Source organism: Thermobia domestica, chromosome 11 (assembly GCF_964235325.1).
Source record: "Thermobia domestica chromosome 11, izTheDome1.hap1.1, whole genome shotgun sequence".
Taxonomy (NCBI): Eukaryota; Metazoa; Arthropoda; class Insecta; order Zygentoma; family Lepismatidae; genus Thermobia; species Thermobia domestica.
The window spans coordinates 22,194,002-22,216,758 of record NC_137464.1 but is presented as its reverse complement, the minus strand read 5'-3'; the positions used below and the strand labels follow the sequence as shown (position 1 = coordinate 22,216,758).

The following is a 22,757-nucleotide window of genomic DNA, read 5'->3' as shown; positions in this document are numbered from 1 at the left end:
TTTTCTTACACGAACACAATCACCTAGAGTAAATTTACGAGTTATTTTCTTTTTTCACATTTATTTTCATTTCCACATAATGTATTCGGAAGTGAAATACCAGTGAAGGAAAAGAAATACAGAAGCCATGGAATAGCTCTACTATTAACTAATAGTGAATTATTTTTGTTAATGGTTTTTAAACTGGTTAAAATACAATCTATTAATATCTACTATACACGACGACTAAAGTGGCGTAGCAGACCCAGGTTCAATTCCCGGCGGCAGCCCAAGTGGTTCGGATCCCACGTTAAGCTGTAGGACCATGTCTCATATAGCATCACAGCTGAAAGGGAATTTATTCCAAAGTTGGTCGTCCGCTTAGTTTTCGACAAAAAGCGTAATAACAACTTTTAAAAAAAAATCAAAAATCATCAATTTTTAGGACCGTTTTAAAAGAGTAGGGTAGAGTAGAGTAAAGTAGGGATAAGTAGGGTCGGGTTAGCTTACGGTTAGGGAAGTTTGGACCCATTTTGTTAAAATTAATAGAGCGCAAGTGTTCGCCTCTGCGTAAGATTACCATCTGGAGCGTCTCTTTACACATGTGACCATGTTCAGAATACAATTGTTCATAACTTTCCCACATTCCAACCATGCGGTAAAATTGCGGGAAGTAGTTCCCTCCGTTTGTCAAATAGTTCCATGATTATATCCGCTTTATATATAAAATAAATAAATAAATAAATAAATAAACATAACTTCCACTCTCTTTACATATTATCAAGTACTCAAACTAGCAAATTATCCATTCCTTCCTGGTCAATTTTAAAAATTTTGCTTGAAACGGACGACCAACTTTGGAACTTAACCCGATTAAAGGCATGCAAAACTTAAAATCTCATCACATCGCCTAAAATCTAATAATTGTTGTAACTTAGTGCAACGGTACGTAGTTGATTGGAAATGTCAAGTACAGAGGAAAAACAATAACAAGCCAATTCCTCGGTAGTATAGTGGTTAGTATCCCCGCCTGTCACGCGGGAGACCGGGGTTCGATTCCCCGCCGGGGAGGTGGAAATTTTTTCTATTACTTTAACAATTCAATTGGTTACCGAAGGCACTTCTAGTCAAATATTTTTACATTAGTTGTTTACCATTGATCCGTGTAAATAGATAGGTTCCTCTATAAGATGCTGGCATAAAAATAGGAAAGATCAGTTTTTTTGTTAAGGCAAAATAATTCTTAATCGAAATAGGTTAAGATTGAATTCCTTAACACAACAGTCAATGAACGGTATGAGAAACATGTAAGCACACCTAACAGGGTAATGTATGATCAGCCCATTGGATTTTAACACCATTATGTCTACCGTTTTGTAAATGAAAATTTATCACCCTCTTATTTCAAGTACGGTTCATCTTCTATCCATGCTGTCACACCGAAAATTTTCTTTCATAAAAAATTTCATTACAAAAACACTACACTTCTTATGTTGCCACTCCGGGCAATTTTTACAAAACATACTTGCCTCGTAACAGTAGTGAAGAGCTTATTTAAAAAATACAATTAATTTCAAGCATAATAAAATTACAACTGTGCAAGAGAAGTTTAGAAGTAATCGCACTAATATTTACGAATAACCATTTTTGTGTTAGTGCTTCTATTTCATAGTATTTTATCTCTTCTGAAAATAAAGATATATTTTTAAATGTTGATTTAGAGCTCTTTTTATAAGACATCAAAAAAATTGTGTTCAAAGAATCCAATTTTAAAGAGCAGGACAGGAAGGGGCAAACGTATAGCTAGATGGAGAGAAAATCGAAGACGTTAGGACGTTCCCCTATCTAGGAAGTCTAATATCCTCGGACGGAAGAAGTGAAAAAGACGTAAGTTCCAGAATAGCATAGGCTAAACAAGCATTCAATAGGAAAAGAGGACTACTAACATCAAGAAATGTGTCGTTGAACGTTCGTAAGCGATTTATTAAGACACTGGTATGGAGCGTGGCGCTGTGCGGATCAGAGACGTGAACATTGAGAAAAGCCAAACTGGAAGCATTTGAAATGTGGTGTTGGCGCAGAATGCTGTGCATATCATGCACCGAAAGGAAAAGGAATAAAGACGTACTAAAGGAAGCTAATGAAGGACGACAGATCATGAAGATAATAGGGAAAAGAAGAAACAACATGCTTGGCCATCTTATTCGACACTCCGATTGGATCACTGTGCTGATAGAGGGAAAGGCAGAAGGAAAACCAGGAAGAGGAAGACCAAGGATAGAAAATCTAGATGCAGTTACAGTGTACAGAAGCTTTATTTTATGTTTACAAGTATGCGCTACTAGTGTGAAATCATGACAAGTGCTATTGAAACTCGTAGAATTGCAAAAATCCAACTTACGCTCATATCAACCATCGCCTGCTCCCTTTGGACGCACCCGCGCGTGGGCTCACGGGCTTCATCGTGCTCTGATTCGGTTATGGCATTCGTGCTTTTTAGGGGTCACTTAGCACAGGCTGATTTGTGTTTTCTGCACTGTAGTTTTTATGCCACACGCCCGAAAGCCGTATTTAGGCGCAAATCGTAAAATAATTGTAATTTTTCAACAATTCCTTCTGGTGACCTCTTTGAATTTTATCTATGCCAAGTGAGATATTTTCATGTCGCCCAGTAGAAAACTTTTAGGGAACAATAAGAAGGAAATCAGTGAAAGAAATACAATTTTTTTAACAATTCTTTCTAGTGGTGAGCCAAAGGTAAATCTGTACTAAAAAGTCAGTCAATTGTTTTTGTTTTTCGTGTTAACACACTTTTTCTTTACTTGTGATTGAAGCTTTTATATCGTATCATAATTTATCGACGAAAAAAGGAAAACAAAAGAAATAAAGGATAGGAATAGCCCCGATAATCCGCCTATAGTTAGACTCTAATCAAGAGTTTACTGTATATTCTCAACTTTACTCGATAACCAACTTTACTTTTCTTTAGTTTACGGTGAGTAATCGCAACGTTTCTTTTGTTTTGTTTCTTATTTTCTTTTTCTTTTTGTTTTCATGTTCAATAAAGAAAAGTTAAGAAAAGCATCGTCAATCAACAGAAACCGTATTTGCTTTAGTACGACAATTTGAAGTTTTATGAGTGCCTTTTACAAATAATTGGCAATATTGCCGACAGAAAAATACGAGAAACAAAAATCCATTACAGCGCAATAAAATAATAAGTTAATAGGTTGTTAAGTGCTATGTGTTATAGACTGTTAAAAGATTCTTGAATCTCATAAAGGAAAACTCTATACGTCATTATTATCAGTGTTAACAGCAGCCTCTATCAACATTATAGCTCTTTTTTATGTAACATTATGTAATCACAGTGTATTATTCTCTTTTTATTTTTCTTCCACACTTACAGAAATAGTGGCAGGCCAGTAGCCGTAATAATACCATATTTTTCTTATCTGCAGTGAATAGAGCGGAGTTAATGTAAAGATAAATTTGACATTCGCTTTTGCGGATATCGGAGCGGGGTTTGGGGCGAGAAATGAAACTTAATATAATAGCCTTGTTAATTTCCTCTATTGGAAATATTTAATCATTAAATACCTCCCTTATTACATCTTTTGTCTGGAGGTTCTATTTGTTTTCACTACTGTTTTTCTAGTCTAACAACAATATTCTCATTTTGGTCCATGTTGAACGTAAAGCAAACTCACAAATCTTTTGCGCACTTTTTACAACTTTTATTAACGCAGGGTGCCTATAAAGTCAGGAATATTGCCGGAATTAGTTCATAATACACGAAATCGTACATTGTTTATTGGATGTCTTGTTCACTACCAACTTAATCTGGAACATCATCCTTGATTGCCACTCCATGGGCATTCTAATATGACGAACAGTGAATATGAAGGTTGCAAGTATGGATCTTTTTCCGCAGAAAATAGTTACTGCTCTTGGTCCTCATGTGCTGAAGAGAGAATCAATAAAAGAGCAAGTGTATAGAGAATATAGAGAAACATTATGAAAGGAGGAAGTGCATAGAAAACGTATACAGAAACATGATACAAGGAGAAAGTGTATAGAGAATGTATTGAGAATTATGATAAAAAGAGAGAAAAGATTGTAAATGTTTAAAGAAATATGATGAAAGGAAGAAGTCTATAGTAGAGAATGTATAGAGAGACATGTTGAAAGGGAAAACATGAAAGGAGAAACTGTATAGAGAAACATAATGAAAGAAGAGGAAAACGTTGAGGGAAATATTACTTAAGGAATAAGCGTATAGAGAAACATCAAGAAAGAAGAAAGTATATAGTGAAACATGATCAAATTAGAAAGTGTATAGAGAATATATGGAGATACAGGATAAAAGGACAAAATGTTTAGAGAAACATGATGAAAGGAGAGAAAATATATTGAAAATGTTTAGAGAAGAATGATGAAAGAGTGTATAAAGAATGTGTAAAGAAGATGAAACGTATTAAAAACGTTTAGAGAAACATGCTGAAAGGAAAAAATGTATAAAGAATATGTAGAAAAACGTGATGAAAGGAGAGGAAATGGATTGAAAAGTTTTATAGAAACATAATGAAATGAGGAAAAGTATTGAGAATGTTTAGAGAAACATGATGAAAGGAGAAAGTGTATAGAGAACGTAAAGAGAAGGTGTATTCAGAATATTGATAAAAGGAAAAAAATGTATAGAGATTGTGCAGAAAAATATGCTGAAAGAAGGAAGTGTATAGAGAATGTATAGAGAAATATGACGAGAGGAGAACGTGCAGAGGGAATGTATAAAGAAACATTAAGAAAGGAGGAAATACACAGAGGATGGATTGCAAAACTGCACGAAAAGAGGAAATTATATAAAAAATGATGGCGGACATGTGGAGTACAATTTATGTTAATGTAGAGCTGTAAACTATTTGTTCTTTCGCCCGCGGTGACTTTTACTTATATAGTTCATTCGTAGGTAATCACCCAGCATTCGCATGTATCAATTGGTCCCGAATCAGGGCACTATATTCTTTAGTAAAATACCAAGTTAGTTTGGATTTATTTTAAACATCTTATATAGTCTCGATCTTATAAAGGAATATCCAGCTCCAATTGACCAGAGTTGATGCATGATTTACAAAAACTTGTCCTCCATTGCAGGTTCGATTCCCGATGAAGTAACAGTGCATATTTTCAATGTTGACCCAATTTGTCAGGTTATTTAAAGATTACTTGAATTAAGAGGTATCAAACTCTTGTCTAAATCCATCTCATGAATGTGGATGATCTTTGCATAAAAGTTATGTCTACGGCAGTAAGGAATAGAAGCATCTCTCAGGGATCTCATGTACAGATCCCAGTCACCCGTTGTTTCAGCAGTTATGAACTATTTCAGAATACTAATCATTTTCATGTACTGTATCCACAGTCTAAACGTTCTACTTGATGAAATCTTTGTTTCCTTCCATGTTTCCATCATCTCTCTTTACCTCCAGAAAATCGGCATTGACCTCAATTGTAGGCACATCAACTTTATCCTATGTATAGCCTACTGTCACATGTTCTTCTGCAGCTATAGTCTCTCTCTTGGTGTTGACCCACATATGTCTTCCGCTGCCGGAGGGATTGCTATTCCTTCTTCATTGGAGCTTGACAGCTGCTTGTAAAATAGTTGCAGGTTCTTGAGAATCGCAATGCACTTAATGTCGGCGTGATTTCATCGTTGATGATGCTACGAACCGAAGTAGTATTGCTCGTCTGTGAAATGCTTGCAATTTCTTTCCATACATGTGGTAATGTTAGATTTAGAACATCTAATGACTGCAGTATTGTAAGTGCAGCATCTACCAAGATATGAACTCGTCTAGCACGTCCAAGTGCCTTACCACTGAACATATGTATTACCGAATTAGTTGCATATATCACATTCAATGTTTCCTGCAACCCTGTAGAATCCATGAGGTGGCCCATACAGCCAATAAAACTCATCTCTGTGTGCAGGCCTTCTACCAGCAAAACAATGTCTTTCAACTTGCTACTCTTCGGTTCGTGGCTATAATTGTTTTTTGCCTTCCACCACAACGTCTGGTCAACCGGACAGCCGGACTTGCACCGCCCTTTTCTGCTTGACTACAGAGGAACATGAGAGTTGAGTAAACAGTGGATGGGTCTGCAGGATTCATATTCACTACGAGCAGGAAGAGAGTAGATGATTTACCAGGGTAGGGTCCTCTATGGACCATGCTCATGTATCCAGACCAGGTAGGTCGTAGAATTTCCAAAAATGGTAAGAGTCGCCACAGAAGATCAGGAAGCATTTTGGGCGCAGCCGCAGCTGTCCTTATTTCCTTTAGCTCAGTATAATTTAGTGCTGCTATAGAATCTCTTCGCTTGAATAGAAGGTTGTTTATTCCTGACCTCAGCGAACTTGCTTCCACATATTTTCATCCATAAGATCCATATGAGGAAGTGAAGTCACGAACCATAGTTGCAAGCATAAGCACAGGGAGTGCGCAAATATACCTCCCAATACAAGAGCACGTTTCATGCGAAATCGCTGGCTGTCACAAATTTAGGTAAACTTTTGTAATGTGGATAAGAACTATTTGATCTCCGTAAAATGCAATTCAGTCTTATTTGCTAGTGTTGCATTCCAGCGAATGTTTGATTTGCTTTTTAATAAAAGTAACAACCATCTCACACGGGATGTGGTACAGCAATATACTTTCGTAATATTATAATTACTTTTCATTTATAAGAATAATTTAGATAATTTTCCTTATTAATTCAGAAAGAATTTCTTTCATTTATTTACAGAAAAAAATATGTAGCCTGAAACTGAGTACTTCAATGATATAAAACACAACACTCTCAACATATAAAATGGCCTAGCTCCCTTAGTTTCTAAGACAACGAAACCACTTTGATATCATTGGAAACAACAGATTCTACTCTACAACTTTTATTACGGATGAGTTTTTGGTATCTTGAACGGTTTCATAGTTATGTGCCAGTTACTATAAGTAACAAACCGAATGTAACGTAATTTTGGGGAGAACAGCCACCATATTTCAATAAGACGGCATCATTGCACGACTTCACCAGCTTTTCTCACTTCTACGATCTATTACCAACAAATTGACAAAAGAACGAAGTTCCTATCTTAATTCTGTGAGAAGATATGCCTGCTGTTTCAAAGTAGTGTTCAGTTCCAGTATCCAATATGGCGGCTCAAAATGGCGGGAAAATACAGATGAGATTTTGCTACACTTTTGATATGTTGTTTAGATTGCTTTTCTCTACCATAAAATGGAAACAGAGTTTCTGTTATAATTTGTTCCGGGTAAGGTATCTTTTTTCATTACTTTAACTGGTCTATAGTTGAAAATCACATTTCAAATCTGATTATTGGAAGCACAGCCCCGCCTCCCCAGTTCCAAGATTGGGGGGACATTTGTGCCAGTGATTATTATTATTATTATTATTATTATTATTATTATTATTATTATTATTATTATTATTATTATTATTATTATTATTATTATTATTATCTTATTCTTGAACAATGTTTTGCAACCTCTTTCAACTCTCATATAATATATTTCTTAACTTCCAGTTGATTTTCTGCACTAAATCTAAAATCATTCATTTCCACATCCAAACATGGAAAAGGCAACACCGTAAGGAAATACATACTTTTAATATGATACTGAGAAGCAGCATATTTTTTGAAGGGAAAGAAAATAAAAAGTTCTTTCTAGTTAATGCAGAAAAGAGTACGGCTCTGAGTTAAGAAGGAAGCCACGTAAAAGGGATCAATTTTGACTAACATACTCGCATAATTAAAAAAAAAAAAAAAAGACTTTTTTTGTGTGTGATAACTTTTCAAAAATCCTTCCCCTCTTATCAAAATTCATAAATTTATGCAAAATTGATAGCCTTTGCACAATCTGGGGCCCGGTGGCTCAGTGGTAGAACGTTCACCTCTGGTGCATGGGGTCCCGGGTTCAAACCCTGCTCCTGCCAAGTGAACTTTGTGGTGGACAAACACCGTGTGCGTGGGTTTTTTCGGGGTTCTCCCGTTTCCTCCCACTTTCTTCATTCCACCATTTCATTCATTTTTCATAATCACCGTCTCCTTTATCCTAACCGGCATAACCGTGGGACGTAAAACTCAAAGATTTCATTTCATTTCATTTTCCTTTGCACAATTTTTCCTTTTATGAAGCTTGCAAAACAAAGTATGGAACTGTAACATCAGAAACGATGTAATGATAATTCGACTTGTAATACTAGTGTAAAATTGATTTTTTTAAAATTAAGATCCTACATTTGTATTTATATATCATGAAAACATAACAATTCTAGATGACACTACTATCACTGTATACCAGACTTTCCCAACGGGTGTGCCGCGAATGGGCCGCTGGTGTGCCGCGAGGAAATCGAAACAAATTATTAATTTTATAGGAACCAAATTGCAAGACATAGCGGAAAATGTATATTTGTATTTCACACTACTATGAACCTCTACTATAAATCTACAATTTTAAGTTTCATACTGTGTTACTTTTCTGTACATTTTTAATATTGAAAAACGTATTGATCATTGTCATGACCATTATTGCTTCTTTATTGTCGCAGACTATTTCGTAACTTGAAATTTTGACATATTATTCAATAAATTGAACAAAGCCATCATGCATACAAATTACCTGCATTTGTGTTTTAAAAGTATAAGAGATTTGTTTATTTGCTCGTTATTTAATAATCTTCCCTTTTAGTTAAAGGTTAGATACAGTTTTCGAAAGAGAAAGTGGATTTATAAAAACCCGAGTCCTATATTTCATTGCAATTGTTTTCTATTTTAAAATTAGAATGAAAAATAAGCATAATGATTTACCACGGGGGAAAATCAGTGATCGAGCTTTCTACTCTGTAAGAAGGAGATCAGTATTCACATAAAAATACCACGGTATTTTATATTTACAATATATATATATATATATATATATATATATATATATATATATATATATATATATATATATATATATATATATATATATATATATATAAGGGGGGTGCCCCGAGAATTCAAGTTACACCTGTAGTGTGCCGCAAGTTGAAAAAGGTTGGGAAACGCTGCTGTATATATAAATGATTTTTACAATTATACTAGTTTTTCTGTATTCTAAGATATTATTACTTGTAAATAAATAAATAAATAAAACACTTGTACAATTTGTACAGTACATTTTGAGAGATCCAAAAAATAAGAACAAATTTTAATGGAAACCAAGTCTGCTACAAAGAGTAAATAGCATCATACGAAACTTACATCATGTATAACTGAATGAGTTTGCGTTTTTATAATAAGGATTTAAAATATCTAAATATTTACGCCTAGATATTTATGCAACCCGAAACCCATGACTATTTTGATGCTTGTATATGCGGTTGCGTGAAACGCACCTTTATAAACGAATGAATGGGATATGGAAGCCACCATTGAACTCATCGTTACCCGTGAAAAATGTGTTGATGGATTGATTCCTTTAGAGTACTCGGTAGAGGTAATTGTTCTAGCTATCTATTGCCAAAAAAAAAAAATCGCTTTCGTTCACCAGTTATTGTCTGGGAAATGAACGTACTAAAAATATAAACTTCCATGAGACCGAAATGAAAAATGAATTGAAATCTTTGAGTTTTAAGTCCCACGGTTATGTCGGTTAGGCTAAAGGAGACGGTGAAGATGAGAAATGAAGAAAGTGGGAGGAAACGGGAGAACCACGAGAAAACCCATGCACACCGTAATTGTCCACCACAAAGTTCACTTGGCTGGGATTGAACACGGGACCCCAAGCACAAGAGGTGAACGCTCTACAATTGAGCAACCGCGGCCCTCTTCCATGGGACCGAGGTTAGACTTCCGGCTGGAGTTCATGTAGATCGAATCCCACTTTCAGCTGTAGGTCCACGTCTTATATAGTCACCCTGCTGAAAGGGACGCAAAACTTCACAAAATCATAAATCAAAATCAAATCATATGACCTCTTTGATGACTCTAATTAAATGACCTCTTTCTCTTGTAAGGACGATCTAGTTCTATCATTTTCTTTTTCTAAAAATATAAGAGGAAATACTTTACAATTACTTATAGTTTTTTCGGATGCAGAGTAATACCCGTTCAGTACTAGATAGAGGTAGTGGCTTATAGTATTGGACATTCCCGTTCAAAACTTGGACCTCCCTCAACAAAGATTTTTGGGTGCGCGTCTTCCCACTACTGAAATACCGTACTTGTAATAATAAGAATACAAAAATCCCAATCATTCCTTAAGAGTCTTCATTCCGGCGAAATTAAAATACCGCTAATTTTACAGTAATTATGTGATATCTTCCAATAGATAAAAGATAATTGAAATATAGAACAAGAGCGCCCTAGACAATATTATTTTGCGTGAGGTACCGTTATCACAAGTCACCTAGTGGCTTTCCGTTTTCAGCTGTTTAGAAACGCGAAAATAAATGCCGATTTTCAAAATGGCTCGAAATCGAAAGCAGATAAGTGAGTCGTGATAACGGTTTCTTATGTAAAATAATATTGTCTAGGGCGCTCTTGTTCCACATTTCGATTATCTTTTATCTATTTGAAGATATCACATAATTATTGTAAAATTAGCGGTATTTTAATTTCGCCGGGATGAAGACACTTTAAGTACTCCACGCATATGACAGGAGAATAGCTATTTTCATGATCCTTCCATGCTCCAAAAGCAAGAGGAAAAAGCTATGATATGAATATTGTGAGTGAGTTAAGCGTTACAAACACAACAAAAAAATGTTAGTGAAGGTCAGTGACTGAACTTGGTTTGAAAGAAAGATAAAAATAAAGTCATGAATAAACTATTCTCTTGCAAGGTCGTTGGGAACTGAAAGGAAAAAAAAAAAAGAATGAAAAACATCTTTTGTTTATGTAGATTTATATGCCTTTTTACTCAGCAAATTTCTTTTACTTGTTTTTTTTTTATTCTTTCAGAAAGAAAAAATATATATAAATATAACGTAAAGAAAGGAAAAGCGTTCATGTTGAATGCATAACACGTAATCAGCTGATTGTCTGTCGTTTTCATGCAAAACGTGATGAGCTGGTAATCTGATAGGATTCTGCTGTTCATGTGAAGCAGATATCAAACATTGAATGTAAAAGGCGGAGAGGGGGCAGGGGGGCTGGTGCATAATAATCATCATGGAATTTGTTTACGATGAGGCGCATACATGAGTCAGTCAGATTTCAGAGCACGTCCCTCAAGGTCATTTAGTTTGTGGTAGTAGTGGTAGGGTGGGTAAAATGGGGTTATGAACAGCGTTAAGCAAGAGCAAGGGACGGGGGAGGGGGGGAAGAGGTAGAGAAAATTTCATTGTTGCCAGATACTCACGTGTTTGAACCTGAGGCCCTCGTTATTAGCAAGTTACACACGATATAACCTCTCTCCCTCTCTCTGCCCCTTTAGTATTCATGAATGAATCTATCTTCCGATGCTTATTTGGTTCAATGAACTTTAGCCTAGCACTCCCCCCCCTCCCCTCAACCCAACTCAGCTCTCTTCTATCGTCCTATTCATCTCGCCGCTGCGTTATTTCTCATTAATGCAGAAGATTGACTACTTGGGTGCAAGTATTCACTCACTCGTGGAGTCCACAGCTAAAAGGTGGGCTGGAGGCTTAGCTACTTCGACACAAAAAACTGGAAAAAGAGTATCATCAGAACACGAAATGCCACACTCTTCTTACTAGGAAGGTGCTATTTAAAAACAAAACAAAAATTAATAAATGAAATGCTTTATTTGATTGTTATTCAGCTTACTTCAATACTGTGTTACCTTCAAGATTATACAGTCAGTGACAAACGTTCTTTCTATTTGATGAAGTTAGTTTCGAAAAAAAAAAAAAAACCTTCAGAATTGGAGGACAATTTGAGTACAGTTTTCAGTAAATTAAAAAAGTTTTTTTTTTTTTTTTTTTTTTTTGTAAGTTCCAGTCTTGAAACTCGGTGAAACGGTGTACGTTCCACCGGTGTTATTTCCAACATAAATTTTACCACACGGAAATCATTTTTGTCGCTGACTGTACAACACTGAAACAATTATGTAGCTCTATTCCGCAGCTCTTAAATTTAATACGGAATGAAGTATCGGAAATTAGCGGTGGTCTTAATTTTTATTTTGAAATGAAAATACAGATTTTTTTAGTTTGTTTTATTATTTATTTATTTATTTTGTGAAACATTTCATTGTAATCACTGGAAACAAAATAAAGTTCTATATTGTAGAGGAAGTTTGTATACTGTGTGTAATGTCAAAATTTGTACTCCTGCCATCTACCGGTTCGAGTCGTCTTATAGATCTTGTTTATATACACTTATATAGAGCATACATCATAATGATGGTATGGGTATCTATTAACCGGTGGTCTGGGTTTGATCCCTGGAGAAAGTGAAGTTTATTCATCGTTTTACCTTCGTTGCAATGCTGCTCAGAGGTTGACAAGCCCTACGAAATGGGTAACAAAGGGTAACCTGAAGGGTAAATGTGACCGTTTAGTGATGCTGACTACATTACCCTAGTAGCATAGTTAGTAGATTCTACGTTGGCTAATGGTCGGCGTGATTGGGAATTGGAAAAGTAAAGTTAAAAAGAATACAAGATCCATTCAATAAATAACCGGAAAAGTTGTATAAAAAAATGCAAAACGTCTACAAAGTTAGTGCTTCTTTGTTATTTTGTGGTGGTGTCCTAGTGGTGGCTCAGTGGTAGAGCGTTTACCTCTAGTACGTGGGGTCCCTGGTTCCATTCCCGGGCAAGTAAGTTTGTGGTGGACAACATCGTGTCCGTGGGTTTCCTCGGCGTACTCCTGTTTTCCTCCACTTTCTCATCCCACCAATTTTTCCATCATCATTCACTTGCTTTAATCATCGTCTCCCTTAGCCTAAAGGACATAATCGTAGGACGTTAAACTGAAAGATTTCATTTTATTATTATTATTATTATTATTATTATTATTATTATTATTATTATTATTATTATTATTATTATTATTATTATTATTATTATTATTATTTGTAAAACTAGAAATTTTAATTTCTCTTTATATTCTAAAGAAAAGTGAAGGCAAATATGGAAGTTTCAGCAAATTGAATAAAATCTCCAACAAAATTAAACTACTTTTGAGTCAAAATGGCATCTTGCTTTATTACCGGAGTTATTGGAATATCTATAGTGCCAAATGGTGCGGCTTCCACACTATATTATAATTAATATAACGCTACTGCTATTCATTTTGAGTAATCACATATATTATGTAAAAACCATGCTTTGAGAAAGTTATTTCTCATGCTTCAGCCGGTGTTCTGACCACATATTACTTGGCAACTGAGTCGTAAGGCTTGTAAAGTCTTAGTTCACTGTATCAGCATAGGATTTGTATATTTAGTGATCTTTATTGCATAATACCTTTGGTATTGGGAACCTGTGTTCGTACCTCGTCAAAGCATGTATGATTCGGATTCCACGTAAATTTATAGCCCCAAAATCTTCTATAGTCTTGGATTTGAGAAGAAGTGTTAAAATTTCAAACACATTATTTGAATGTATTCAATGTTTGGGTTCCGCTGATACATATTTCAATAAATAGATTTTATGCGACATATGCAGCGTAGGTGGGAAGAAAGAGGTTTCTGCATGCTGTTTTAATAGCCCACAAAACGACACACACACATAAATTCAGAGAATCCAAGGGAGATTCTGTGACGTCAATTTGACGTAAGACATCCCAGCAGGGGAATATCCCTTCCGTGGTGAGTTAGGTGGGTGTTTGTGAAGTCGAGAGACAAGGAAGGAAGGAAACAGACCCTACAACTTCCACTAAAGGATGAAGAAGAAGCTAAGCCTAATCTTCTCTTTACTTCTCCCCCTCCTCCTCCCATCAGAATTACTGCTACTACTACTATTACTACCACATTCCATTCGACGATCCCTCCCACTCGCCAAAGAAGTATTGTTCCGCATTATTCACTTAGCCACCACCCGTGGCGCTCGTGTGCCGACACTTCATGACGTAATTACTCGAATGTATGGTTATTTTATCAGCTTCCCTCTTCTCTCTCTCTCTCTCTCTTCTTTTGGTCCTGTATACCGTGATGCTTCGTGGTGAGTTGAGAGAGAGAGAGAGAGAGAGAGAGAGATCTTTAAGAAGCCATCAGGAGGGAATTGGGGGAGGAGGAGGGAGGTGGCCGTGGAGTTATGTTGATGAAAGACGAAACGCGTGATGAATGGGCAAAGTGCATTGCTTACGTTCATTCATAACATTTTAACTTCAGAAGACCATGGGCAACAACCCAATGATTTACTGCAGCTCACTTTAAAAAAAAAAAAAAAAAAAAAAAAAAAAAAAAAAAAAAAGAAGAAAAAGAAAAACAAAAAAAGTGTGTGTAGTGTATGGTAATTTGAAACTTAAACAGCTGTGAGCAACTTACAAATCATTGAACAAAAAACACAATCATATAGTAACTAAACTTTGTAGATTTTAATTTTTCATTTGTCATGCGAGTCTTGTTTGATTATTGTTTATGCAGTTGTATTTTTCCTCGTTTCATGTAACATTCAAGCTAAAATGGTTAGACCAACCTTTGTGAACAAATGCTTCCTTTTGGAGTTATTGGCTGTGGAAACAACAACAACAACAACAAACTTTAAAAATCCATAGTTCCAAAACTATCAGACCTACCGTAGTCGGGTCAAGACTTCACTTAGGAAGTAACATGTGCAGAGGTGGATCCAGGGGGGGGGGGGCTATAGGGGCTATAGGGGCTATAGCCCCCTTGACACTCAAGTATACACTGAATAAAATAGGCTTCAATCCTGCTTTACACTGAATAAAACTGCAAACTATGGTTTAGCCCCTCCCTTGACCATATCCTGGATCCACCACTAAATATGTGTGCCATTCAAAGATGCATGTTTCAGAATTCTAAAATATTCACGCAACACTTTTTATAGAGGTAGTTTGGCTACGAGCATATAATTTGAAGCACTCATCAACTACCTCTATAAAAATTGTTGCGGAAGTACCGCAAAATGCTGAAACATGGATATTTGGATAGGGCACATACTAGTTCCTAAGTGAAGTCTTGGCCCTACTACAGTTGACCCCATAGTTTTGGAGTTATGGACCTCTGAAGTTTTTTTTTTTTTTTTTTTCATGTTTTCGGCAGCTTATAACTCCGAAAGGAAGCACTTTTGCACCAAGGTTGGTCTATACTTTTTGTCTTACCTCGGTGTCAGGAAACGTTGTCAGTGTTGTTTTGAAACACAATTTATATTATCTACCTGTATTTCTCTATGAAATTATTCATATACATCTTGCGTATAATGTATAAAGTTAATCACTATTAATCTCCTGGGCAGAAATCATATTGGCTTTCTGAGACAAAAATTTGATACTATAAAAAGCATGCATATAATATTATTAGTTATAATATTTCCACAGGTTCACATATTGTTCTTACTGGCTTATAACTTTCTACTTTATGTTCCTCTTCAGACAACTCCTTTGATTTTCCAGGTACAAGGAAATGATTGTGTCTTCAGTATTAAATTGTAAATTGTATACACAAAGGATACATAAGTACTTCAGAGAAGCCGTCGGTACACGTGGCACTATATTATCAAGCTTTTATAGGCTTTAAATTTTTATTGTCACTTTATATGCATCTTTCTTTATGGAATATAACACTAAATATATTTACTGTTATGGAGTATATCTACTTGCATTTTGCTAGGTTCTAAAAATAGGTGGCCCAAAAGTAGGTATAGAGTTCCGTGCTGATCAACTCAATGCTTTTTTATATCATTTTATATTGTTATCCATCAGGTAGGCTTACTTTCTTTATTATTTGTACATAATGTCTTATTACTTATATCTTAAGCACGAAATAACCGAAGCAAATAAGCCTATAAGGTAGAATGTTATACTTGATCAATGCAGGGGGTGTATACCTACTTTTGGGCCACCCTGTACATTGATCTAAAACACGACAAAATCTTTTAGCTACATTTCAACATAATTTAACCCTTTATTATTTATTGTCACTTATTGCTGTATAGAATATTATCTTCTTTTTTTTTTTAAAAAAAATCTTTAACTCTTTTAAATCATAAATACTAGGCCTATTTTTAATATATCGGGTACTGTCTTCGATATACTAAACCAGAACCAATATAGCTTTTTACTTCGTTATTTATTTATTTATTTATTTTTCAAGCATGGAGGCACTGTAGAACACTTTACGTATGGTTCCACGCCTTTCTGCGTCAAAACATAGGAGGTGATGACGTCATAACTTACAAAAATAATTTTTTGTTAGGAATATTTTTATAATTTTTTGGCGGGCTTACTTTTGCAACTAGAAATTGAAAGTTTGTACACAAATTCAGTGCACCCCGTAATATTTTTCAGATTTGTTTCAGATCTCTGCGTTAACACAGGGAGGTCCAGAGGGGGGGGGGGTAAAAAATGGGATAAAGGATTAAACAAAAAATCCTTTTTCGCGACATTCCCGTCTCGGATACATAATGGAGACATGGGAATGGTACCGTTTGAAAGACTGTTTTATTCTTAAGAAAATGATGTACGAACCATGATCCTAGGATAAATAGGGATATCTCAGGAATTTTTTACCTGGGATCCCAAGGTGACCAGAATTTTTATTTGCAAAAACGGGACACATACGAATCGGCGATGCGGGGGGGGGGGGATAAATATGTGACTTCCAGATTGTATTTTGGGACTCAACAGTGTTTTCAATTTACTAAATACACAAGTAAGAATGATAACACAGCATCTCTAACTTACGCACTACCCAACAATACTTTTAACTACTTGAACACCCAGAAATCGAACTCAATTCCCACTTGAACCACAGAACATTCAATTCTCATTTGAACATTCAGAAGTTTCAGACACGGCTCAACCTTCCCAATGAGTGTTGGTACGGAAGAGTGTAGAATTTGCATTGACCATTTATATTTTGAATAATAATTACGGGACACCTGGGTCTTGTATGCTTAAAAATTGGACATTTAGGCGTCCCGTTTGAGAATCAGATAAAAACGGTACAACGGTTGAAAAAAAGGGACTGTCCCGGCTAAAACGGGTCGTCTGGTCACCTTGTGGGATCCTGTTTTATACGGGAATCTGAGGTGTTGTAGAGATATGATTTTTTGGTGGGCTTACTTTTGCACCTAGAAGATTGAAATTTTGCACATACATTCAGTACACTCCTTAGTATTTTTCAGACTTTTTTTGTATCTCTGGGTTAAAACAGGGGATCCAGATGAGAATAAAGTAAAAAGAATGGGATATTTTTGAACAAAAATTCCCTATGTTCGAGATTTTTCCGCGTAAGATACGTGATAGAGACATGTGAATGGTACCGTCTTAACGTTTGTTCTAAAGAGAATCTAAAGAGAATGATTACGAACCATGACTGTAGGATAAATAAAGATATCTCAGGAAACTTTTATATTACATCCGAGTCTTTTGGAGTAATCTGGTGCATTGTGGGACTCATTTGTAAATATTTTTCCCGCGCTTACTATTCAAGATAGAAGCTTGAAATTTTGTACACATACTTAGTACACCCCTTACTATTAAATATTTTTCACTTGATTTTAAGGTTTGTGCGTTAGCACAGGAGGGTCCAGAGGTGGCCAAAATTTGAAAAGAAAAAATCAGAAAAATCCCGATTTTTCTCAAATTTTCCCGCCTCAAGGACATGATAGAGAAATATGGATGATACCGTTTGAAAGGCTGTTCTATTCTGAAGAGAATGAGGTACAAACCATGATCCTAGGATAAATAGGAATGATGCTGTAGCTGCTTGACTGAAAGTCTATAATTTGCCCTTAAAAAAAATCAAAATTTAGAAGGGTTAATAAACTTCCAAAATGTCTTTACGTTCCCAATAATATTATCTTTCATTTCTCTCACACGATCTTCAAATATTTTATTCAACATTATTTTCTAATTATTTTCCACTTTCTTTGTACAACATTGTACTATATTCCGATTGTTTTTGGTGTTTATTGTTGAACCAATACGGAAATGTTTTTCTTGAGTTATTTTTTTTTTTTTTGGTATGGTATTGTTAAAATTTTCTTTTACTATTTGTTAAACTTGTCTACAGCTACTTTTACATTATCAATCTTTTACTGAACTATTTTACGTTTAGTTACTATTTTCATGAAGATTTAACGCAATTATTAATCAAGAATGAAGTTTACTTAATCGAACTGTTAGTGAATAACTTTCAATTATTAAAATATTGTATCTTAAATTTGTTAAAAATAGGCCCAACGTTCTTCCACTTTTGTTCCCAACATCGATTTTAAATTATAATAATTAATTAAAAAAATCAGGTGTTTTATAACTTATTTATTTCATCATCATAGGTATTCTGCCTTTATTGGCAGGTCACTTGCCACAGCTGAGAAGCTTCCTTCCATGCTCCACGGTCCTCCGCTAACCTCTTCGTCTTCGCGTATGATCTTTCTGTTTTAATATCATCCATTAATTGTAGTCTCCTTCGCCCCCTCCCTCTCTTTCACACCACCATACCCTCTAGGACGTCCCTCATGATACAATCTCTTCTTAGGCAATGTCCCAACCAGTTTCTCTTCCTCTTCCTAATAATATCTAAAAGTGTTCTTTTCTCACCTACCATTTCTATTTACTTATTTAAGTAATAAATTATATTCGATACCCATAATTAATGGAAAATTAAGCCCATTTGTTATAATAATACTACTATTATGAGATACTGGTACTACATTATTTTCGAATGATTTAAAAATGCTAATACTAGTATTTTTTTCCATCCTAGATCCTGGGGTAAAATACACATTAATAATATAATACAACCTTCCTTGAAAATTCACAAGGAATAATTTCTAGTTTTTCATTTAGGATGTATCTGTAGGATGTGATGTGTTTTCATCACAATTGAGATACTACTTCTTCCCTTTTGAACATATCTATGCCGTCTATATTGATAGTTCGCCATCACAAATACTATCATTTAACTATGTTTCTGTTAACATTATTATATCATAATCATTTAAGGACATATTAGCTGAAACTTCGTTTGTTTTCGTCCTTAATTCCTTTACATTTTGGTAATAAATTCTGATTTCATTTGTTTTATGCATTTTAATATAATTTCTCAATGTCTACAATTGTTTTAGGTACGAATACATAATTATCACTTTAATTTTTCCTCAATGTAATTATTCCAGCATGGTCCTCCCACAAATATGCAAAAAAAAAAAATCATCACGTTTTAGTTATCTATCTTGGCCAAACAAACTTTTGCATTAAGACTCTTGCGGTAAGAAGTAAGAGGCCATGATTTATATACAGTATACATCACTTCATTAAATGCCAAACCAAAATACCTTTCATTTAGATTTCTTTTCAGTTCTTTCCTCTGCATGAGGTTATCTTTACCTGTGATTCTGAAGAACTTTACAATAATTTTCCCTATGTTGTGATTTGGCAGTTTCTTTATAACTGATGGCACATGTCGATCCCTCGTTTTTTTTTTTTTTTGTTTCTTTTTTTTGTTTCCGTGTCCTAGGCACTATCAATAATTTTGTTTCTTTATTATTATTATTATTATTATTATTATTATTATTATTATTATTATTATTATTATTATTATTATTATTATTATTATTATTATTATTATTATTATATTACAGTTTTACATACATCTTCACTAGCCTTTGCAAGTACCCCATATATTTTCACTTTATTTATTCTTTCACATTGATTAAGTTTATCAATGTCGGATTTCGAACCTGTGACTTCGAATAAATTATGAATTTTAACCATTTTATGTGGACACAGACAATTTGCCACTTCCATACAATGACATCATTTGCGTCCTTCCCCTTTCTCCCGAAAGAACAAATCTTGAAAGCCACGATTTTAGGTATACTACTCATCATGAACAATGAAATGGATGGAAAATGCACTCGCACTCAGAAAGCCTAAACACTAGCTACAAATACAATCTCGTTGCGTCTGTTTTTTTTTCTTTAAATAATCTATTATGTTAGTGGAAGATAAAGCAAATACACTTGCAAAGGAAAGATGGTAATCATTTTTATAAAACTCAATATCGAGCTTCAATCTCAATGGGGGGATAGGATTTAGATTTCTGGGCTTTCGGCATCTAAAGGTCATTTAGCCCATCATCTTTTGAGGGATGACATCCCTCGGCGAGCACGCAATCCGGGTAAAGGGATGGGACCTATAAGTTAGGTACCACCCCGGCATTTGCCTGGTGTGAATGAGAAAAACCCAGGAAAACCTCATTCAGGGTGGCTGGCCTGAAAAAGCGTTTTGCACTTCTACGACCGAGTGCCCCCACCGAGCTTCAATGTCAATATATCAGTTTGCAATTCTAGTGTAACTATCTCTTTTATCTTTATTTCTTGATTTTCCTACTACACCTGTTATTTTTTTAAAAAAAAAAAAAACTTGTTTCCACCTTCAGTGATAAGGATTTTTTGTGACAAAGACAAGACTAATTTTCATATTAAAACTGTGAGAACTAACTAATGCATTGGCTATTCGAGAATGCGTTTCCAATGTGTTACCCCCCGCAGCGAACGTGACCTAGGTAGCTACTCGGTTATTTTACTTTCGCCAGAGTAATAAATCATACTGTGAGCCAGTCAGGGTCTCCAGGCCTTTTTTTAAACTATGTCCTGGTCTATAATTGCAGCGTTGCAATACTCTGCACAAAGTATCTTCCAAGCAGTTGTTTTTTGCTTTTAAAAAACATACCCCTGCCTGACAACACATCTTTCCTTTTTTCCCTTCCTTTAGACATCTTTTAAACAGCAGGCGGTCTATTGTTCCCAAACACACCAAATACGCTCAAGCTAACGTTTTCTTTGCGCTTTTATTGCTTTTGCGTTTGAAACACATTATGATTAGCCATCCACATTTAAATACATGGTCAGCGTATTCGAATCGTACGCATGAGCAATAAAAACTCGCTGCAAACGCTTCAAATAGCCGCCCACTAAATGGAACAGGTGTTCACTACTGTTCAAGAACTGCATTTTTGTATTTGACAACAATCAAGCAATTCATGCTAGGATTTGTTTGACCATTTGCTTTAGCACTGTCCATGTGACCTTAAACTAATGCGACCTAAACATGATTTATGGATGTAGTATTCAAGTAGAACGTCAGCTTAGTAAATTTTACTACCGTTATCATGAAGTATGTTTCTAACAAGAAATATTTATTTTAAATAATGTTATGACATATTTTGCCGGCCCGTGCAAATGCACGTGTTGCACATACGGTAGAGCCGGCACTGCGTGGACGCTCTGTTAAAACGTCATGCAAAAGAACTAAAAAGAGAGAAAAAAATATGCCCTGTGACTTGACAATATCTGATCTTTAGAAAAAAAGCTTGGTTGAGAAATAAAAAAAAAAAAAGAGAACATTTCCGTGTAATTGATCACGTAAATGAAGAGGAAATAGATGGCCAATGTACGTACTTGAGTCGAAGCCGTGCACTTCACCTACTTAAACACAAGTTGTTATAAACCTACAAGGCAAATACTTAAGTTGCGTGCATATTGATACATAAAAAAAAGGAAAAAGTTATTTCATTCATATTAACTGCACACACATACATTCACGCTCTCGAACACCTATTTAAATGGAGAGAGAGAGAGAGAAAGCCATATTGAAAAATCTCGTGATAACGTTGACAATGCGCATTTCGCGATAACCAAAATATTTACTATTTGCGTTTCTCTCTCTTCTTTTTTTCTTTTTTTTTTAAAAAAGAAAAAGTGATTACATCATCATTACGTCATGGCTGTTGCATGTGACAATACTGGAGGTATTTGGATCAAAGGTTTCGTTTTTTCTTCTTCTTCTTCTTTTAAACGCCAACAGGTATCAGTTATTTCAACAAGGCACAAGCTTGACTTTAAAAAAAATACAACTTTCTCTATTTCTTATTTTTAAAAAGAAAAACAAAAAAGAACACAAACTGTCTTTGGAAAGAAACATTTCTTGACTTTTCGAGTTAAATAATACATTCATTGTAGTTTGTTGTCGATTTTGAAGAAGTGCTGTTCTGTTACAGGAACTTGTAAACGAAGAAACAAAATAAAATCTTGCGTAGCTGATCACACTCTTGGTCTATTCCAGTCTCTCTGGATTGGTTATTTTGGGTAGCTGTGCTGCTTTGCTGTTCGAGGAGTCTCGCTGGGGGCTTCAGCGTTGGTTGGGGGATATTTTTAAAAGGTTATATTGTGGAACGCGCCAACTTCTTTTCCAGTTCACTTTTCTTTCCCCTCTACCACCAAGTTAACTCCTCATGTAAAAATAAATCAAACGGAACTCTTCAATGTCATACAGTTTCGATTTTTATACCTCTCATTTTCCATTTTTTTTTTTTTATTTCTAACATTTTCAATCTGAAATTAATAATATCCATGTTCAAATTGACATGTATAAAAAGCATTTCTACCTTTTTGTCCATATTTTTCTCACAGTATTTTAAAAATTAAACAAAAAATATTTCAATATTGTTCCTGTACTTCAATATATATTACTGTGTTTAAGTTTTGATAATGAAATAAAGGATGAACTGCTGATAAATATTACGTATAATAGAACTAAATTTA

At 35.0% G+C, this 22,757-nt stretch overlaps 1 non-coding gene across 1 annotated transcript; it reads left to right on the top strand.

Moving 5' to 3' along the window:
* Positions 1–978: 978 nt before the first annotated feature.
* TRNAD-GUC (transfer RNA aspartic acid (anticodon GUC)) lies at positions 979–1,050 on the top strand. The gene has a single exon. It is a non-coding gene; the product is annotated as a tRNA-Asp (tRNA).
* The last annotated feature ends 21,707 nt before the right edge of the window (positions 1,051–22,757 follow it).